General features: G+C 38.0%; 1 protein-coding gene across 2 annotated transcripts in view; it reads left to right on the plus strand.

Moving 5' to 3' along the window:
• Window positions 1-6843, plus strand: part of GAB1 (GRB2 associated binding protein 1) — a 134069-nt gene that overhangs the window by 114012 nt on the left and 13214 nt on the right. The window lies entirely within an intron of this gene.

Below are 6843 nucleotides of genomic sequence, written 5' to 3' on the forward strand. Positions count from 1 at the left end.
TGAGTGTTGATTTTGTAACCTGAGACGCTGCTGTATTCCTTGATCACTTCTAGGAGTTTTGTAGTAGAATCCCTGGTGTTTTCCAGATAGACTATCATATCATCTGCCATTCAATACAAATTTAAGTGCCTATCACAGTTGTAAGGTATATCCTCTGCTAGGCATTAGGTCTCCAAATGCAAGGAAGGAAACCATCGCTTCTCTGAAGAAGCTTGCTGCCTAGTGAAGGAAGTAGAAAAGTAAACACATTATCCTAATTGCCATGGAAGGGGCTGTGGTTGAGGTAAGCTCTTGGCACTGTTAGGAACCCTCCCCTGAGGAACGTCTGAGAGTGTGACTGGCAATTAATTGATGTTAGAGGAGGCTGGCAAGGATCTTCTAGTCAGAATAAACAACATCCCCGGATCCTTTAAAATGAGGGGAGATGAGACTGGCCCAGAGTTGTGGGTGGGTGGGTGAGAGGGAGGGAAGAAAGTACTAAAGAAGGAAGGAATGCCACATGCCTTGCAGGTGCCTGATCCCGACCATGTTCTCATTTATGCTAAATGAATTTGGATTTTATTCTGAGTGCACCATTAAAGAATTTTATCCAGGCAAGTAACATGATCAGGTTGACTCTAGAAAGCTCATTCTGATTTACAAATAGAAAAAAATAAGGTGTTCTTTTTAAAGTAAAGTGTTATAAAAATCACTTTTCTCTCTTAGAGAATGCTTTGCCCAGTTTTCCAAATCCAGGATACTTGAAGCCTTGATTGAAACAGGATCAAATGAGAAATATAGAACAAAAGTCCCTTTTCTGTTTGGGTAACTTGGGGGACTTACAGTGATGTTTAGAAGTTTTGAGGCATTTGAATATAAGCAGAGATCTCATAGCCCTAAGTGCAACTTGATCACTTTCAGAGAAACAGGTGAGTGAAGTGCACAGGTTTTAAAAAGACATCAGACACAAGATTTTATATTTTCTAAAGTGAATGTATGAAATATGCCCAGGCCTTCGTTTTTAAAAAGCACCCTGCTGGAACAAATAGGTGTCAGAAAGGAAAAAAAAAATTAAAAAAACCCAACCGCGTCATCATTGTGTAGGTTGGCACGAGACTGTTTTTGCCTTAAGATCACTGTTTGGAGGAAAAAATATATGTGCAGTTTGCAAGGCTGGTTTTCTTTTTTTTTTTGCAGTTTTTTGTTGGGGGCTGGGTTTGAACCTGCCACCTCTGGCATATGGGGCCAGCTCCCTACTCCTTTGAGCCATAGGCGTCACCCTCTTTCCATCTTCCTTCTTTCCTTCCTTCCTTCCTTCCTTTCCTTCCTTTCCTTTCTTTCCTCCCTTTTCCTCCCTTCCTCTCTCTCTTTTTTCTCTCCCCCTCTCTCCCTCCCCCTTCCCTCTTTCTTTTTTTCATTTCAGGTTAATGTGAGAGTATAAAGGACTGGGTTACAATGTTTGCATTTGTTGGGTAGAGTCCCTCTTCTTGTTGTGTCCTGCACCCTAAAGGTGTGCCACATACCTGTACATTGTGCCCATTAAGTGGAAGCACACCATTCCCCTCCCCTCTGTTTTTTTTTCCTTTTTGAGACAGTCTCATTCTGTTGCCTGTGGAGATAGTTCCTTGGAGTTAAAATCATCTTGCTGTTTTTAGTGGACTGTGGCTTTTCGGAGTGTGCAAGTGTCCTCTTCCTCCATGAACACATAAATGATGCAAGAGAGCAAAACAAGGGAACGCTTATGGATCCTACGTTGAGCACTTTCGCTTCTAAATAGCATGTATTTCCTAGTTAACAATGTCTATTTTTTCTTCTAATAAGCCATTAATGTACGTTACAGACAAATAGTAGAAACATGTTAGACCAAGAATCCAAAAGGCAAAAGTTTATTTCTCTTATTAAGAAACACTCCCACCTAGTAAATGATGTTGGACAAATAAGTTGATTTCTGGGCCAGGCACAGTGGCCTCATACCTGTAACCCTAGCACTTTGGGAGGCCAAGGTGGTAGGATCCTTTGAGCTCAGGAGGTTGAGACTAGCCTGAGCAAAGCAAGACCCTGTCTCTACCAAAAAGAGAAAAATTGGCCAGGCATGGTGTCATGCTCCTGTAGTCCCAGCTACTCAGGAGGCTGAGGCAGGGGCATAGCTTCAATCCAGTAGTTAGAGGTTGCTGTGAACTAGGCTGATGCTATAGCAGAGCAAGATTCTGTCTTTTTTTTTTTTTTTTAAACTCAGTTGACTTCTCTTTGTCTACATTTCCTTAATATAAAATGTAAAATTAGATTATCTCTAAAGTATGCATAACTAGAATACTCTTGAGTTTTAGAATTCTATAATTCTTGATATATGGAAAGAAGACAGATTCATCAAAGAGATAAAGTTATTGCCAAGTCTACGCCTGTGTTGTGGTATAGATGGCCATACTGTATTCCAGCCTCTATACATGCAGATTAATTTATGCTTCTTGATCAGTAAAGAATGCCTCATCTTTATGCATCCTGACACTTGATTGAAAAATATGCTTAATAAAACTTTCTGAAATGAACAAAATTCTTCTATATTCCATATACCTCCAGATAATAGAGAAACCCAATAAAAAGAAAACCTCACCTAGTAAAATATTCATAATTTGCAAGGTAGAAATTTGGCAAAGCCAAGTTTAATTTAGTTTATGCTGTAAGTCATATCTTTGAACTTTTTCTTATTTCAAAATTAAATACAAGCGCCTTTTTTTGTCTTTTTAAATGTTGAATAAATTTGTAAAGAACACTCATTTAAAGTTATATTTTTAAGGAATGAGGAGGGTTTTCCCTTAAAAATTTTTTTTTACTGTTTCAAACCATTAAACTTAGATTCATTTGCACCAGTCTGTTCTTTTAGATATTTTTGGTTTACTTCATTCATTTAAAGATCATCTATTTGAATGCCAAGTATATTTGAGCTATCATGTTGGGTAATGAGATTACTAAAATTAAAGATATATTTTCTTCCTAGAGGAGATTTCTTTTTAATAAAAGCAAACTGTTATAGTTTGAGTACCTGAAGACCATCTACATGGGGTGTTGTATAGATGCTAGATATCTCGATTTGGAGGTTGGGGGAAAGATCTAGATGACACACTTAGGATTTACCCACTCCAAATTAGGGAGCAGATCACACAATCCAGAGATCGACATTGATAAGCCCAGGTTAAAGCACAAATAGAAATTTAGTTTGTGTTCTCTGATAAATTATTGTACATCCTTTGTTTAAACCTACTAGTTTAGTAAAAAGCCAAGTTGTAACTGCCTTGGCTATAAAAATTCAGGCTCTAATGAGTTTACTCCCAGAATTTGAGGATCAGTATAGTATATATCATCAAAGTTCATTTTTGCCTTTGCTTTAGTATTCCTATTTTTCACTATCTATTTTCACGGTTTTCTTTAATAGTGGGAAAGAAATTTGAATGTTTATATACAGGCAGTGAAGGAGAAGAAAAGGCCATGACGGGCCTGCTTAAACCTTGGACTGGCTTTTCTCCCTTCTCTCCTCAGAAGTAATACTGGGTTATTATTTGGGTATGGCTTTCATTTCTGTCTGCAATATAAATGTTGAATTGAGTTTGGAAGGACGTAGAGAAATAAAGTGCCTCAATGCTACATTTCTATGTTGTGGCTTTTGCCCTAAAAATCATCCTAAACTTTGCCTAGAACAGAAAATATCTGTAAATTTTATCAATGCACATTTTAAAATCTCAATATGATTATACCATATTTTTCTATTCAAAACCAAAGAACACTCTAGAAGAGGTGTTATCTTTTTAGTGGTTGTCCTGGAATAAAGGTAATGGAGGCAAAGAATAATTCAAGTAAACGCCTTCCTGATTTCATGCATCTGCTTTTGGCTGATACAGGTCTCCTTGGATTGTGTGATTTCTTTGAAGTTTATTTACTTCACATTGCATGCATCATTACAATCACTCTTGTCTGTTTTCATAGTGACCAAGTAATTACTGGTCATGGATATAAAGCTTTCAGAGAAACAATGACTTTACATATCTGTTTAGTGTTTGGAGTACTTAAAATCTGGGGGGGGAGAACTTACTGTACACAAAATCAAATCAATACAAATATTTTTCTGAGAATAATTTTAGTTAGGATAACAGATCGAAATAGGAACATAGGAATAAGCATGAATCTTCTCTGCATTCCAGAGATTTAACTTCTGGCTCTGCCAATCATCATCAGTTTGACTCTGGGAAAGTTATTTAACCTTTCAACTCCATCCTATTCATCTTGTAAAATTATTAAAATCTCTTTGAATCATACCTTCCAGCAAAGTTGTTAGGAAGGTTAAATGAGTTATTAGAATATCTAGCACACAAGAAGTCTTCAGTAAATGTTTGTTCTGAGGGTTTTTCTGAAGGCAGTCTAGGAAGAAAATGTATTAGAACTTTATAGTTTTATGTAGAAAACCGATAAAACTGGTGAATATTGATGGTGAAGGAGTGGAGAAAGGGGCTGAAATTTTAAAGTGTACATGAGAAATACGTAGGAGAATGGTCTGCCTGGAGCAGAGAGCTATTCAGGTTAAGAACATGATGTAAAAAGCATCTATAGCTTATTCTTGGGGTACCTGCACATTCTCCACAACTTCTCCAAACTACATATATAAATTCTATGTTCTTATCTATAAAATCATTTGCTATATTGGAATGTAATGCACTGAATGGAACTTGAAAGTCGCTGGGTACTACGTTGCACTTGTCAAAGTAAAAAATGCAGAGATGAATCTCTCAATTTAACATTTGGGAAGCAAGAACTGCAGTTTGGGGTGTACACACAGACCAGCTGGTCTGAAGAACAAGAAGAAGGCTGGGGGTTTTATTAGAAAGAAAAATGTTTCGTATTTTTTGGATAGAAAGCTTGTTAGCACTAGAGAAGCTTTTGGGAGTGGCAAGCTCTGATTGGTGAGTGATGGTGGTAGGTAAAACTAGTCATGGCAGGTCATTTTAGCAACTATTTGGGAAAGTTGATCTTAGGGATGTCTCAGCAGCTGGGCTTATGGAAAATTTAATTCTTGGAGCAGGTGCTGCGCGCCCAAGTGCTTTTTGCCTCAATAATCAACTCTGATTTAATTGGGTATGACAAGAATGACCCAATTTGTATAATCAACTTTCACACACTGTTCTCACATAACAGGGCCTTTAATGCCTCTTATTGTTTCTTTTATCCTTTCAGTTGGAAGATCATTCTCCTAGGTGAGGCAGACTAAAGCAAAACAGGAGTTGAATTTCTCTTTACCTATTAAAATTGCTTTCTCTTCCTTCTCGAATAGTAGGCTGGTTCTTGCCTTTCTTTCTTCCTTGAAGCATAGCTTTTAAAAGAGCCTCCTTGTTAATTTTTGTCAGACTGTGATCATTCTGGACTGTAGCCATCAAGCCAGCATTCGTACCGGCTCAGGTCACTTTCTACCTGCTCCTTCAGTCTTGGTGCTTCTCTTTTTGAAAGTTCTTTTTGTTGCCACATTGGCAAATCACTAGCATTTAAAGAGCAAATACACATAGTTGAAGGAGATGGACTACTAAAGTATGACCTTGAGGTTCTGTGCCTATGGATCCAGGAAAGGGTGCCTTGCTAAGGCTATTGAAGTTGGAAAATGTATTGGTTTGGAGTAGAAATGTTTAGTTCCAGGAGTAGAAGGAAAATTGGAGGTGACCTGTCAGGCAGTTTAAGCGTAGAACCAGAGAAAAAGTAAAAACCCATAATTAGGTAGATTTAGCAGTCACGTGGGCTTGAAGTTGAGAAAAACAGAGTGTCCACTGGGAGATAATCACAGTGGTAAAGATTAGGAGGAAGGGGAAGAGCTATTGAGAATGGGTCTTTCAGAAAAGGAGGAGGACAGCAGATAGGCCAGCAAGCCAGAAGCAGTTCTAAGAGCATTTTGTAATTATTGAACCTCACATCATCCATACACCAGCTGTATGTGGCATTCAAGTAGATGGAGCATCCCTACCCACACCCAGGTATTCAGAGTAAAGTCAGCTGTGCCCGTGTGAAATAATTAGCACACGTCTTCCAGTTTCTTAGTTTGTGACTGTGTTGCATGGAGTGCTATAGGATCTCAAACTGCACCGAAGAGTTCAAAACTGCACTCCCCAAGAGCTGAGTTTTCTAAGATTCTCCATCTCCCAAAAGGGATGTGGAGGTAGAGGCAATGTGGCATAGTACTGCAGCATCATACCAGCAGGCGGCAGGCTAAAGAAAGTCTTAATTCTGCCCCTGACAAATGTGTGACCTGACCAAGTCACTTAACCTCTTCATCCTGCCATAGTATCTCAATCCTAAAATGACAAAGTTGACTTTGATCTGTAAGGGCCTTTCAGCTCTTAAAAATAAATGTATTTTTTTAATAGCAAAACTTACCCTCTGCCTTGTACTATTTTTGAAGGGCAGTACATTATTTGGGGATGTTTAAAAAGCTGACATTTTGTTTTGTTTTGTTTTGTTTTAGAAAAGTGCCCTGCTGGCATGGGGCACTGGATACCCATGGGTAGCATTAAGGGCAAGGAGTGGATCTTGCTCCAAATTTTAATACTAACATTTTAAACTCAACCTGCCTCACTTTTGAATAAGCTTGATGTATTAATTGTCTAACTTAGAAAATTGATTAATGAGAGAATTTTCATTTTTTATAGCCCAGAGAATCACATTTTAAGAAACTTATAGATTTTGGTAGATAGGTGTAAGATATCAGCATTTAACCAGCAAATTCTAATTTTGCCATCTCAGAGATGTCAACTCTATTGTGTTAAGTTCCAATAAAAGAGAACATTTGGTGACTTTGAGAATAGAGCACCCTAAATCACTGATTCAAAACTACTG

Source organism: Otolemur garnettii, unplaced genomic scaffold (genome assembly GCF_000181295.1).
Source record: "Otolemur garnettii isolate 467f Iridium unplaced genomic scaffold, OtoGar3 scaffold00041, whole genome shotgun sequence".
In the NCBI taxonomy this organism is placed as follows: domain Eukaryota; kingdom Metazoa; phylum Chordata; class Mammalia; order Primates; family Galagidae; genus Otolemur; species Otolemur garnettii.